Source organism: Mastigoproctus giganteus, chromosome 4 (genome assembly GCF_048544385.1).
Source record: "Mastigoproctus giganteus isolate SK-2022 chromosome 4, ASM4854438v1, whole genome shotgun sequence".
Classification (NCBI taxonomy): Eukaryota; Metazoa; Arthropoda; class Arachnida; order Uropygi; family Thelyphonidae; genus Mastigoproctus; species Mastigoproctus giganteus.
This window is the reverse complement of record NC_143578.1, coordinates 12,963,330-12,978,000: the sequence shown is the minus strand read 5'-3', so window position 1 is coordinate 12,978,000 and position 14,671 is coordinate 12,963,330. Positions and strand designations below refer to the sequence as shown.

The following is a 14,671-nucleotide window of genomic DNA, read 5'->3' as shown; positions in this document are numbered from 1 at the left end:
GAGACAAAAAATTGAAGAATCAACTGGATACAGACTATTAGAGATTAGTTTTAACTTATGAAGTTTATTATCATGTCAGAGACTGATTAAGGCAGTGTTTGACACAAATTTATTTGTAAGAGTAATATGTAAAAAAAAAAAAAAAAAAACTCAGGATACTTAACCCATTCGCAGCGCTTCTAAAAATAATTTCTTTCAATCTCAACGCTATTTAATAGGTTGGTAACCTTGCATATTTTTATCCCCTTAGCAGCTTGTTGTTGAATTATGAGAATGTGGGCATTTTCAATATTTTGGGCGAAGTGGATCAGATTATTAAAGTTCTTACATACAATTTGATAGTTTTGTAAATTCTAGCACCTAAAATCTTATTACATATTATTTTATTACATATTTTTGTAATGTAGGGACTTTTAGGGCTTTAACACCTCGAGGACGCTAGCCTGTCTTGGATGAAGATTAATCCAACCATTCCCTTCATTTAATCGGGCTTTTCACTCCTCGAAAACAAGCATTTTGGTCCTAGAATAAGTTCAGTTTTTTAATTCGATATCCAGTACAGTACTTGCTGTACCTCGCGATTTTCGTTGCCTTGGCTTTTTTTCTAAACAGACTATCTTATCTCTTTTGTGGCTTGTAGTATGAAACCACTTGTTGTTTGCTGTAAAAAATACGAAATGCGACGTACAGTGTACTTAATTCTCTTAGTTTTAGATAAATTTAGTTATTTCATAATGGTCTCAACTCCTTATTAAACGAATCCTAATTGGATTAATTAGTCTTCAATCAGTAATATTCCTTTGAATATGTTTCCGAGATTTGAATTCATTACTTTCAAAAATATAGTCTGTCTCAGTTCTTAAAAAAAAAAAAAAAAAAAAAATCCAGCGAAATAAGTGACATCGATTCTCTAAATAAACTGTACATGCATATTTAAAACGCATCTTACCTCATACTTTTCGCACCCACCTCTATGTTCGTTCCTTAAAGTGATTTTTTTTTTGTTTTTTTTTTTTTATACAAGTTTACATTAGCAACCGCGACATTTATCTGTATTTGACCCTGAATTTCTTTGACTCCCATGATGCAATGTGAAAGGTAAGCCGAGGTGCACAGCTACCTGGAGGAAATAAAAATCACTTGGGATACTGAATAATGAAACCTGTTGGAAATGGAAATGTGACATGCATAACTGAATCCATTTCCGAAAAAAAATAAATAATAAATAAATAAATAAAATAAGAAGTAAAGAAACAGCCCAGAACTTGGCTTAAAGTTATTTACCGACTCCGAACACATCGACACTCTTTACTGACTCGCATTTTGTGTTAATACTCTCGCGGTTGATAGGTGTACAATGAGACATTTTAATTGCGATAATAGATAGGCGTGCCACTGCGCATGCCTCGAACATAAAACCCTCTGATGGCAGCGATGACACGAACTACCCATTGAAGAGGGACTGACGGAAAATTGGCCTCAAAAACTGTTGATATGTGCCACTACAGACTTTCTCCCCACTCTAACGACTTCCGCCTAGAACCCAGCACCTCCTCCGTAACATTACAAAGACCGCAAAACCCCCTTAAGATCGATTACCGTGACCGACCGTAAATCTAACGGATTCTTAGACAAACCCTGTCAGGTCGGGAGAAATATTCCTTCACTACAGATTCAGTGGTTTCACCTCGTGCGGTGCCTCCTACCCTGAGTACAAAGAACCATAGCGTATCTGACAACCACCCACTGCCCCTCCCTCTACCGTTCCCCCAAACGCCGCGCCCACCCTCCTCTTCCTGCTTTCGACAGGGAAGAGCGAGCAGTGTTCGTAGGCCTTCTCGTCCGAATAATCGGGAAAAATATTTCACCAGACGCACAGAGAGTGTACTGGACCCACCACACTCTTCCTAGAAGTGGGGACCCACCCCGAAGATTCTCGTGTGTCGGAACACCGCCCCAGTCTGGCGGCAAGTCTTTCTACTATAAACCCCATCCCTATGGATCTAAGATGTTTTTGTGTTGTCAGGGTCATCCCTCATGAAAACACCCAGCTGGTCCCTTATTGCTTCTTAAAATGGGGTAAAGTGACTAGTCATTCTTGGTGTCACCTTTGACACTAGTTTTAAGTGGCTGTCTGATAGAGTATGTGTAATGAATGATCTAGAAATTTGGCAGTGGTAGTAATCACTCTGTGCCCATCTCCTTCTACAATAAAGCTGAATGTCAGTAATTCCAGTAATCAATACGATTGTATTCTTTGCCGTTTGTTTTGGCTCTTGTAGGTACTGGTAAATATGTTTTTAATTAACACAATCAGCATTTCTAAAACGAATTACCCAGCGCAACCGATCTTAGTACAATCTTGTATGGCAGACGCCATCTTTATAAATAAATTACACGAAGTAACTGTGGGAAATTTAAGATGACTTCAAAATGCGTTACTATATGTCTAATTACTTACCGAAATGAAGTAAAATCAGTGATTCTACCTGGTCATGGGATGTATCGCTTAAATCTCTCAGCAGCAGACGACCCCACCCCAACACATGCATAAAAAAAAAAAAAAGAAAAAAAAAAGGTAAACTGCAGCCATTATCAATTCAATGCAAGGTGGAAGCCTCCTTAACGGTTCATGTTGAGGGAAATGGATCATAATCTGCCACGCTGGTCCAGTGAGGATTGGCAGATCGACCGTATTTAGTAGTCAGAGGTTGGTTGGTTTGGTTGATTGGTTCGTTGGGGATTTATGTGGCGCATCAACATCTATAGCCATAGTGCGGCAGCAGTCAGAGGAGTGAACCCCGGTCTACTCAAAGAGCATGTGCTACTGCACTCCCGCTCTTGATCCTCGCCTACTGAGGCCTGCATGCATCCAACTACTGCCCTGATATCAGTGGTTCAAGCCCATTACAGGATAATCAATATTGTTCAGATGGACTTACACGGGTTGATGGTGCAGTTATATTCAGTAGTTTCTCAGGATCCAATCCAGTAGAATAAACAAATGATTAAATACTTTCTGCCTGGTCGTTTTGTTTCTCTATGACTTCTACCGAAATGGTGCTATATTTGGTAACATTTTCAAAGACATGTTGGGAAACTGGGAAACTAGAAAAGATACTCCTGAAGAGTTGTTTTCCGATAACAGCAGACTGAAATAACGCCAGTAAAGCATATCTGTAAATTATGCGTAGTACCTGTTTTTGTGAGGAGAAAAACTAAATTTGTTAGAAAAAGAAAACAATCCCTCTACATCTTTCTCTAAAATCAGCTAACTCAGTCACTGGGAAACATGTCTGCCTCCTTTTTTTTCGGAATCGGTTACGCTTATGAAAAAAATGTTAAGCCTAGACCACATTATTCCAGACAGTGACGAAACTACAAATCTGGAGGGGTCCATTGGGCAAAATTCTCAAACGTGTCCTCTTGTGCTCTTTGACAACAATAAAAACTAGCAACCGCCCCCCTCTGACTCTTCGGAGCCCCCGCAGGGGCGGACCTTGTAATAGAGATTAATAAACTAATCTCTATTACAAGGTCCGCCACCGCGGGACCTCCGAAGAGTCAGAGGGTCCCGATGACGAGTATTTATTGTTATCTAAAACGAATTTAGAGGTAATTAGGATTTTTTTTTTTGGAGGGGAGGACAGGAGTCCTTGTTCCTATCCCCTTTCCCTTGAGTCTGACTATATAATAAATGGCATTCAATCGATGGTACATTGAAATAATTTTTTTTTCACTTGACTACAAATACGTGTTTGTAGAAATCATATGCTTCTTAAACCAATTTTTTAGGGGTGCGTCAAGGTTGTGGCCTTTTCTAAAAAAAAAAAAATAAAAAATACTAGTTATGATTCACCGGAAGTTTGAAAGCAACGCCAAAATAATTCAACTCGTGGTTAAAAAACATTTACTCAACAGGTCAACCTACGCAAACTCTAAGCCTAAAGTCGCAACATCGTAACATCTGCAATAGCAAACAACTTTCTCTTTCTCTCTCTCTCTCTGTCTCGTATCTAATTAACCGACCTACTAATAAAAAACAGAAATAAACACGACCATTAGTTTGACAAATGAATGTATTAATGAACTTTTAACACTTCGGTCACACTTAAAATAAGAAAAGTTAGCAATCAGTGTACAATTTTTAACTGCGACATTAGGCTTAACGATGTTGAGAAACTCCACAGAGTTTTCAGCAGGAAAATTAAGCTTGTTGCTAAGTGTCGTTGTTTGGTACTTTAGCACCAAACTCAATTTCTGAATTAGAGACTTAATTAAATGGTACAAACTGAATGTCACTTTAAAATAGATAGATTTAGAAACTGTGGAAGGGGCAGTATTTATGTTGGATATTACAGTAACACACGCTGGAAATGCCATGTTTAAAATATATTTAAAAAGCAGTTTATAATCTTTTTTTATATGGTTTCAGAATATTTTGAATGTAGGGAAAGAACCACGAGCCTTACAAGGAAGGAGAGGATTGAAGTTGTAATGTGGTATGTAAAATATAAAAATGCTGCAGAAGTTGCATGCTAGCTCGAGAAGGTCTTTGGATTTCAACTACCTATTAAGAACATAAAGCAAATCGTTAAGAAGTTAGACGAAGTGGGAACAGTGGGCAATCTACCAAAACCTAGTAGACCTTGTATTTCAGACATCTGGAACTTGTAGGAGAGAATATAACGAAAGAATTCCCATAAAATCTGAAAGAAAGCAAAGTTTGGAACTTAAGAAAAGAAGCTCTGAGAATTTGTTTTGGAAGGGTTTAATTCGACATCGGCTACACCATGCACACATGTCACCAGGTGGCATGTGTGGAGATTTTCTTAGTCGTAGTGGACGAAAATAGAACTTGGACTATAATAAATAAATTTTCTTGTTATACTCCGGCACGACAACCAAGTCAGTAGAGTTTACAATAAATCGTCAATACAAATATTTATCGTATTTAGTAGTCACGGGCTTGAACCCCGGTCCACTCAAGGGACGCGTGCTATGCACTCTGGCTCCTGACCACTCGGCTACGTCAGGCCTAAGTGCCAAAGAACCATCAATTCCCAGTTAGCCAATTACGCCCACACTTTGTCAGTTGTATGGAATTGGGCCCTCCAACTGGCGACTGAACTGAAGGAGAGATGGAAACAGATTCGAGCTGCTTGCTACAAGGAACCATTCGAAAGTATCCCGCAATGGATCGATGCCCACACCTATATTCTTGCCTTTACAGAGTATTGTATGCGTCACAGCAATAATATTGCTGAGTTGGAGGACTCCAGTGCTGCCAGACAAATGACACTATCATTGTACCAAAATGCCCTATTAATTTGTTCATTAAGATTCGTACGTTTCCAAACATGGCGTTCGAATACTCTTGGTGAGGTACAATACATATCACATAATCGGTATCATCTCGTACTTGGGTATGTCTATACATACAAGTGTTACGTGGTGAACTGTTCTTTCTCTAAATTACTATATAGGTAGCGTTGTGCTAATAATAAACCAGAAGAGCTCTTGAGCAAAAAAATAAAAAACAGCGGCTTGATGGATTTCTCCCATTAATTTATAGTTAAAATGCATGATATTTTAAAAGCATATATTTTATTTCAATTCAATATCTAAATATCTCGTAACAATGTTTTGCAGCCATTTTTAGGCGAGTTTTCTTCGCGATGTCCGTCCGTCCGTCTGTGAAATCCTGCCTCCCAGTGGATGAGTTTCATGAAATTTTCTATTTTGCTGTTTTAGAATGATTTATCGAGCCATCTTAAATTTCTTTAACATTGGTCTAATAAAAGGCTGGCAGCTATTTCTTTTCATGCATATCGCATAGGCTATCTAAATTCGTATCTAAAGCACTGGATATTACTTTGATGCCGTGTGCTGATTGGAGGAATGAATAGGCAATATTGGCGTTTGTTGTTGGGTTTTGGGATTATCAGCGACTAAGGCCATATTGTTTCGTGTGTATTGTCTGTAAATTGCGTGTTTTCTGTAGTCGATCTTCTGTTTGAAAAACTCGACTTTCCGGGAGAAAGAACCACGCTACCCTCGCCTGAGACCGACTAACTCAACCACGTTGTGAAAAAGGCCCATAAAAATACCTCACGTCATCGACGGGACTCGAACTCTGGTCTTTTCCAACCAGTGTGGGGAAGATGGCGATCCTACCAACTGTGCTATCCACGAAGGCGCAATATGGCAGATGCGTAGAAAAGAATAAGTATATGAATGTCGTTTTTTTTTTTTTTTCAATCAGTTTTTTTATCGTTTTAATTGCTGTGAAATCATAGCAGAAATGTGAAATGCAGGTTTCAGTTTTTATTAAAAAATCAAAGAGATATAAAAGTAAAATGCATTACAAAAATATTGCATTTGTTTGATGTTGAAGGGACAAACTGTAGAAGAACGAATTGCCGAGAAAAATTTACAAATGTTTATCAAAAGGATTTTATTGCATCAGGAGAGCCCTATGTCTTTTGTGACCCGTAAAATCACTGAAAAACTTGAATTTTAAATCAGAAGATTCCTCTTGTAGTGTTTGATCTGGCTCTTTTGGATGTACTGACGATGAATCCATTTTCGAGATTAAAAGTAACGTTGCGTGACAACTCTTGGTAAATTTAGGGATTTCCACGCTCCAAAAAAACCAACTATTTTTTTTTTTTTTTGGAAAGTTTTGCAGTCCATTGAAACTTCTTTACTTTAATAACCTTGTAGCTTATTAATTAGTACAGGGAAGTACACAAAGTAATGAAACGATCCGCTATCTGTAGGTAGTTAGGCCTAAAGTCGGACATTAGGCTTAGAAACCAGTGAACATATTGACCAAGATGACCTGCCAAATCGTCGTCCTTTTAATTCCATTGAACCCCGTGCCAGCAGTTAAGTGTAGCGTAATATATTACTTCAAGTAACATAAGAAACAAGGGCTGATTGGTTGGAAATTCCAAACATGACCTACCTAAGTATTTTCACAGTTTCATAAGACAACTGCATGGCATAGGACACAGTAAACACTGTCTTTATAAACATCTCGGTGCAGTCTCTCTGGATTTCAGACACGGAGATGTTTACACTCTGCAGCTTGGAGGCGAGCCAGCGGCGAAACACATTTGGGTCTAAGTATTTGAGGTCGCCAGACAGAAAACCTGCCACAGAAGGCAGGTTGAAATTCTTATAAATAGCAACCCCCCTTTTTTTCCCGCCTGTATATATTTTGTGTGTCAGAATCCGTTGCTGTAGGAACGGATTGAGGAAGAGTAGAACGTCTCCAACAGGGCAGCTCTAGACAGACAGACAGACAAAAAAAAAAAAAAAAAAAACATTGTGACCCACAAGAAACGAAAGAAGAGACAAATCTGGTGAATGACGATAGGCGAAATAAGGAAATCCGCCTTTGATATTCATTTCTAGTTCCTCCTTAGTCAGAATATGTGTGTGTAAAATTGCCATTATCATTTAATGATAGGCAATTATCCATACAAAGTATATATTTATTTTTAGTTAACAGACTTTCTGGGCTGTTCAAAAGCGGTTTGAAAGCCAGGTATTGGATACAATGGGAAAAAGTTCCCCCCCCCCCAGAAGTACGTTGTTAATTAACGTAAACCAGTATTGTATTTCCAGATGGATTAGTCATTTAATTCAAATGGGTAAATACACTTGGTGACCAATGAAATGTGACTACCCACCTAATATCTTTTTGGACCTCCCCGGATATGAATAACTGCTTGAACATTACGTTATGTGGATGTCACAAAATTACAAAAGACACTCGCCGATAAGGCCTATCAACCATGCTGTTTGTCCAAACTGGACTGTGGTGGATTCATACTTTTTGTACAATCCATGTCATCTCAACCAAGCAATGTTCGTTGGAATTGAGCTCTGGAAAGTTGGCTGGAAAATTAAGTTGAGGATGAAGTCTTCTGACTGTTAAAAGAATTTAGCACGTAGAAGGGTGAGAACCTCTCTACAATTTGCAGTTCCCAAGGAGCAGTTCATAATATCATTGGTTTAATTGCTAAATTGGAATATGGTATAGGCCACTGGAAAATATCCCAGAAATAAGCCACTTGACAGCGTGAACTCAGTCTTCGCTCAGAAAGATGTTAAAAGTCCCTGAGTAGAGTATTTTCAGGTGTCATAATGGCAAGGAGTTTTAAATCGCACGAATAACTAATACAATAAACGGTTGTCAAAAAAAGGCAGGAGTGCCGTAGTAAACAGCAAGTCAGACTTAATTCCATCCTTAGGGACGCCGTTAGAGAAAATCTTGAAAAGAACATTAGATGAAGTACAGTTTGGATGCAAAGCTTCTTGAAACATTGGTAAGGTTGCTGGATGGATGAAACATGGTTATATCATGACTTTTTTTCTCTCTCTTACAGGTCAAATTAATAAGCACAGCACATAAAATTAAAAATGCAATATTTCTGTGATCTATCAGGATATCGGTTCAATACGAAGAGACTTCACTAATCATGGATACATGAAAACAGCTTGAATTAGGTACAACCCACAATCCAGATAACCGGTTCCAGACATCCCTTGTAATCCTTTTTATATCCAAAACTCATTAATAGTTCTTTTAGTTTTTGATTACTTCTAACCTCGATCTATTTTATGTGGAAGGCAACTGTGACACAGTCAATGTCGGTGGAGTACTACGACGTTCACCCTACAGCCCTCACCTGTCGCCTTCCGATCACCACATTTTCGGTCTCCTAGAAGAAGACGCTCAAATGTCATCTCTTTTAGGGAGATGATGGAGTGAAACAGATCACACATTTTCAACAACAGCCAGCAACGTTCTATGCTGAGAGTATCTTTCTTGTAGTCATGATATGAACGCGGTGCCAAGTGTTTACTCTTAACCAGATGCCTTTTATAAATGTTCATGTTGAAAGTTTGCTTCATCCGAACAATGATTAAAATCGTTTAATTAAAGTTAATCCTAATTCAATGCTGAATTGACCTCACCAGTGGTTTGGGGGAACGGGTGGAATTATCATTAGAATGGCTAAAAGATGCTTCATTGTTGTTGAGTTGGGCAACTTAGGCCATGTTGCACCACTGTGTATTCTGTCTGTAGAAACGTGTTCGCGAGCGGAATACATGTTGTGCGAGCTGAAAAATCCAATAGTAGCTCACAGTAGGAAACCAAATAATGCAAAGAAGTGGACCTTCTTCAACAAAAAGAAAAAAGAAAGAAAGAAAAAAAAAAAAAAAGATCACTCACTAAATAACTTCATGGAGATCCAACCTTTTGCAATTCCCTGAGACTTTATATTTGTGATCCCCCTAGCGTAAATTCGAGCTTAAAGTGAATATAACCATGATTAAATAATACAGTCGAATAATGCTACTTACTGTATCCTAGGATAATGAAGAACTCGCTGAACTGATCACGTAAAGTAGAATCCACCTGTCGCCCAACCTGTCACCACAGCCAAAAGCGTACATTTAACAAAGACGAAAATCGCGTGGGCTAGTGAGACACGGTCCACCCAATATTCAGTAGGGGGCTTAGAAGATACCTGTTGGGATTCTTGACATTCTCGTTTGTATGAACTGTAGAAAAAGAGAGCCACCTACACTTGCCAAACAGGAAATGGGCATTTACTTTTGGTTTCGTTTTTCTCACTGCATGTAGCCTTGTGAGTCATTTCCTTTGCCATGAGAAACCCATTTTATTGAAGACTGCGTTTAGTTTCGATTGCCACCACTGACTCATCACCAATCTGGTGGCGTAATTAGCCGCACACGTCCACTATCTGTAAGCTGATTAACCTTTTAAATGAGGTTCGGAGACCTCTTCTGTATCTGTCTATCTATCCTTACTCCAACTCCGACGACCTCCCATCGGTGCCGCCTTCTCCAGTGCCAATAACCAAAAAAGAAAAGAGTTTCCGGAATTATGACGCCCCCTGAACTATTCCCACCCTCGACTAGCAGCCAAAGAACTTTTTTTTTTCGTCTTCCTCTCTGTTTTTTATAGTGCAGTTGCCTCGCCTTGCTCAATAATACTTCGTCTCGCGAAGGTCACATAATACCGTAGCAGCGGGTCCCACTCCCTACCTTTCGTTAGCTGTGTTGTTCAGAGGTCAGTGTCTGCCCCTACCACCGCTGGACCTCCCTGGTGTATCCTGGTAGTGCTGGCATCTCGCCTGAAAACCGAGCCTCTCTCTCTCTCTCAGCTAGAAGCTAAAGACCCTCCCTCTCTGGACTAAATGTTTATATCTGATGGCATTTTGGATGTAACTCGATGTACCCTACAACTTATAAATTATTTAGTTTTGATTGATGAAAATCAATCTTTTAAAAGAATTAAGTCCACCAACTTAAAAAATAAATAAATAGAAATTGTATTAATGGAAAATAAACTTAGTATGAACATCGTTTGAAATCTTGGACAGGATGAACCTTGCAGTATTCAAAAACAAAACAAAAAATAGCTATGTTCACATACAATTACATTCTTCATCTGAAATTTCCTTAAGACGTTTTTGTGATGGTCTCTTCACCCGCTACAGCTTCTGAGCACAAGGTGTATCACAAGAGACTGTACCGCAAATGAATGTCAAATATTTCTTACTACAGCAAGTTTGTTCAACACCCATGACCTAAAAAGAAACTATTAGAGATAGTAGACTGACGCCTCATGGTAATTTACGCTACTCGGCCTATGACATTACAGAAAACTATTTGACCCCTTTAGAATAAAAGAAGGCGGGAAATTACCCGAAACATTCCAAAAACATTACTGTACTTTTATGGATGAAGGGAGAGAAAAAAGTTAATGCAAAGTTAAAGACGAAATTGGAAGATGGACTGCTTTCAGTCTCCAAATAGCAGATTAGTTTTTCTAACCTAAAAATGACCTGTATGTTGACAAGTTTTATAATCTGCGTTTTGTGTTTCTAATTTAGTGATAAATGTATGTATAAATTCTTAAGAAAGAAAAAAATAATGAATCTGCCAAGTTTAATAGGTTTTTCCATAATATTTAAAAAAAAAAATCAGTTCATCTCGAAAGCTAACTAACATACATGAAATGTATACCAGCTTTCGGGATGGAAAAACTGTCCAGCTCCTTCTACTCGGACCAACCAACTCAACCCCAGTGCAAAAGGAAGGAAATCTGGACTTTTTTTGGAGTAGCCTAACCACTAAGCTGCTATGGAGGCTTCGTAATAGTTAATGAATGGGAAAACCCACATATCTTGTAAAAGTCAACTCCCCATTAAGTCTTATGAGGGTGTTTACCAGGTGAACCCATTAAGTGTTGGGATTGCATGGGCGTTCGCGTGTAAAGGCGTAAATACGAGTACGACTCATTTTTAGATGTTAGAACAAAATATGGGATGCCGTTTAAGCGAGATATTCATCAGTGATGTTAGAGCTCGTGGCATTCGTTTCAAGAAACGAGGGGAGGAGGAGGAGAAATGGGTAAACTTAAAAAATAAAAGCACGGTCTTATAGGGGTAAAACAAAAAGCGAAAAAAAAAAGATTTCTTCAATGTCAGAATTCATAGTGAACCTCATAAATAAAAAAAAAAAAGGGAAAAGTCGTAGAAAAAAAAAAAAAAATCTCCGACGACTTTATCTAACTTTCGACCCCAGATCGCGCCTCCCTCCCTCCCCCTCACTTACCGACATCCTTTACGGGCAGGTCAGGTCAGACTACCATAGTCTCACAATCCACTTCTACAGACAATTGCCAGAGCGGATGAACCCATTCCCCCACCAACCGATAGAACGGTTTACTATTTTTCCTCCCCATTTCTCCCCCCTCCCCCCTGTGTCATTCGTCTGTCGGCAGGAAGTGGGCTTGCAGCGTGCACGAGTCAATGGCCTCATAGTCTCAAGGCCGGCCGGATGTCTGCTCTGGCCAATAAAGGGTAATTCAGTGTGCTGTGCCAACAAACCGCATTCCACCCCACCCACGGAAACACACGATTGTGGAATTTCGGGTCTCCAATTTGTACACAGTCGGGGAGGGAGGAGAGTAAATAGAACAGCGGTATATGGAAACAAAGTATGGGAAACGTAGGTATAAGCCGAATGAAATATCTGTTGCTTGCCCAGCCCACAGCTGGAGAGAGAGAGAGAATGAATGGATGAAGAAGTGAATGAATGAGTCAGTAAATCACTGAGTGTGTGGATCTACAGCTCTCTGAAACATCAAACATCCACTTATGGTTTACCACAGAGGGAAAACATGCCTACAAATTACTTTTATTTTTTTACAAGACGTTTAGGGAAGTCATCCTGTGCTTTCTTATGTGTATGTTATGTTTCCTAATGCGTACCATGCCAGTATAATATTACAATATATCTTATCGTAAAGTTCAATATACCCTGGTATTCTGATGAAAAATTGTGCAAGTAAGGGTATTAATGATCTTTAAAAATAAAATACTACGAGATATATTTTTTCGGGAGGGGGCGGGGTGTGCTTAGGTTGCAATATGGACTACAGACGTCATTGAAAGTTAGATGAACTGAAGGAGGATTTAGTTGGGTTGTTTAGGATTTGTGTTCAGTTCGTGGTCGATTGCTTGTCAGTTTGGCCGGTGATAAGAGTAAGTTCTGTCACGTGAATAGATTGGTGGGCCGAAACACTTCCGGGAAAAATTAGGCTTATATCCAGGGGGCGGTGTTGTCTATCACCATTGATCAGCTGCTATCCAATTTAAAAGTACTAATTGATAGCTTTTAATTTAATAGATTAATATTAAAAATAATTAAGTTTTATAATTGTTCTTAAAATTATAAACAGGACTTTTTTTCTTTTTTTTTATATATATATTTTTTAAATTTATTATGTGGATTTATCCGGAGGTAGGGGGAAAAGTTGGATATGAACTTGGGATAAAAAATACACTTTTAATTATAAAAATGAAATGGCACTTTTAAAATTAGAATAAACGTTATCTTTTGAATATTTTTCTCTCTCTCTGATGGAGGGGCATAATTACTATGCTTAGGAAAGCTTAGAGCACGAGGGATTTATTTTTTTTATACTTTCATTCTTGCACATTACTGCAACTAGGGGGAGGAATTTCATATGACAGCGCGGATGTCAAGGAATATCCTATTGGGTGCATCCTCCTTTTCTCATTCAAACGGGTGACTCATTAGGTTGGATTTAATCAAGTCATCCGTCAGCTACATCCGTTTGGTCACGTATTTTGTGGGAACATCCATTTTCCAAAATGAATGTTCCCACCAAATACACCACTTAATTACATCATTTTAAGATAAGTTAAGAAAAAATGGCTAACTCCAAAATATTAGTATACATTTGTTATCGATATTTTACCCACTTACTCCTCTCTCTCTCTCTCTCTCTCTCTCTCTCTCTCTCGTATCAGTATATACATCCTCCTTTTTATTTTCAATATGACAATTTTAAAAATTAATTATCAGCTGTTATTCTTCATTTCTACCATCTAAATGAAACAACATAACAAATTCCATCACCCAAATTAACTGAACTTTTAAGGTTGAGATTTGTGAGGATCATCTCCACTAAAAAGGGCAGATGGGAAACAGAAAACGAAGTTTGAAAGAACAAAGTATCGATAGAAAGGAAGATAAAAATAAATAAATAAAAGAAGTATATGCATGGTGGAAGAGAATTTCGCAGGAGAAATCGTATTGCTATTGTCCTGGTAGATTCTACAACTTTCTATAAACTGGCAAAGGAATGCAGAATCAGTTTGATTCTCAGCAAGCTTGCTTACTTCGACAGAATTATTCTGGGACAGACTTAACCGTCACATGAGAATCCCAGATGACGTCACAGAAGTAAAATTTAAGTGTTGGTAGAATAATAATTCGACTCAAATTCAATTTGTGGCTAAGCTGCGCAAATCTCTTTTTTTATTTTAAATTATACTTTCTTTTTCTCCTTTTTTTGTATAGAATATTACGTAGAGTGTCAGAGACAAAAGGGGTGGTGGTTGGGAAAACGTTTTCCGTTTCTCACATCCCAAGAAAAGTTATTCGACAAGAATGACTTACCTTGTTCACGTGCAATTCCTTGCTGGGACACAAAACACGGCCGAAGCAACGCAAGTTTTGTTAAACCTGACATACCAACACTCGAGACAAATTCTCTTTCGGCAGGCATTTACGCGGACTCTTAGTAGCATTCGGGGGGAAAGGTGGCGTTTTCCCGTAGGCGTCATCATGACTGTAAACCTGTCTGCGCCTGCGCATCAGAGTCCAAACGAATTCATACCCCTTTTTTTTCTCCCCCGTTGGGCTCTCTCCTCGAAAAACTGTCCCTTTGAGCAACGCACAGACTCAACGTGAGTTTCAAAGAAACGAATTTGTCGCGCACTTTTTTGACTCGAAAACACGAAGCCTCTTGGAGGGCCCACCATCAACTGAAAAACCTTTAGCAGCGTCCAACTAGTGTCGGAGCCGATAACGCTGCACCGCCTCCCAGGCAATCTTCCGCGCTCCGACCTGAGCAGCGATTGGCCAGCACGCTAGTGGTACTGAGACTCTACATTCCATACATACCACAGAACTGGTACCAGCTCCGTCGTCTCGTGTTCCTCACCAGGCCTCGTGATCTTATGAATGAAAGGTTGGCTATCACACGTCCCGAGCCACATTCCGCTCTATGTACCCCTGTCTCCAGATA

General features: G+C 39.0%; 1 long non-coding RNA gene across 1 annotated transcript in view; it reads right to left on the bottom strand.

Moving 5' to 3' along the window:
* The window catches only part of LOC150086417 (uncharacterized), an 85,138-nt gene extending 70,996 nt beyond the window's left edge, over positions 1–14,142 (bottom strand). The window contains exon 1 of the long non-coding RNA XR_016546852.1: positions 14,041–14,142. This is a non-coding gene — a long non-coding RNA (uncharacterized LOC150086417). The remainder of the gene's footprint in view (positions 1–14,040) is intronic.
* Positions 14,143–14,671: the final 529 nt, after the last annotated feature.